This window comes from Penaeus monodon, chromosome 29 (assembly GCF_015228065.2).
Source record: "Penaeus monodon isolate SGIC_2016 chromosome 29, NSTDA_Pmon_1, whole genome shotgun sequence".
Lineage (NCBI taxonomy): Eukaryota > Metazoa > Arthropoda > Malacostraca > Decapoda > Penaeidae > Penaeus > Penaeus monodon.
Window position 1 is genome coordinate 32,244,696 of NC_051414.1, and position 453 is coordinate 32,245,148.

Below are 453 nucleotides of genomic sequence, written 5' to 3' on the forward strand. Positions count from 1 at the left end.
TGAAAATTATTCGATTGTGAATCCTCTTTGTCGCCATGGAAACAGTGCATAAAAATGGAAAGAATACACGAAAAAAAAGGCAGAAAACCGTAATGTTAAATAAACAACCACGATCTACAAAAGGTTATTGGATAATAAATCATATATACCCACACTGTCAAAAATTCACTGTTCAGAAAAATAAAAGACAAAAAAAGAGAAAAGAAAAATAGAAAAAGGAAAAGAACAGAAAAGTATGAACACTGAACAATGTTCTCGAGCGTCTCGGCGATATTTCATGATGAGAAAAATGTTAAAAGTTGTTCTTCCAACAAGCAATATCCTTTATGTAGAAAATTTCAAGGAAAGCTTCTCGGTTCTGATCTTAGGCAGAAAGGAATATGTTGTTAATGGTCTGGTATTTCTTGCGTTTTTAAGAGGAAGAAAAATCATATTAGGAAAGTTTTGAAAGTG

General features: G+C 31.8%; 1 protein-coding gene across 1 annotated transcript in view; it reads left to right on the plus strand.

Annotated features, from left to right (window-relative positions):
- LOC119591690 (carbonic anhydrase-related protein 10-like) overlaps window positions 1-299 on the plus strand; it is a gene marked incomplete at its 5' end in the record, with an annotated part of 13,391 nt that extends 13,092 nt beyond the window's left edge. The window contains 1 exon segment of the mRNA XM_037940439.1: window positions 9-299.
- Between the last annotated feature and the right edge of the window lie 154 nt (window positions 300-453).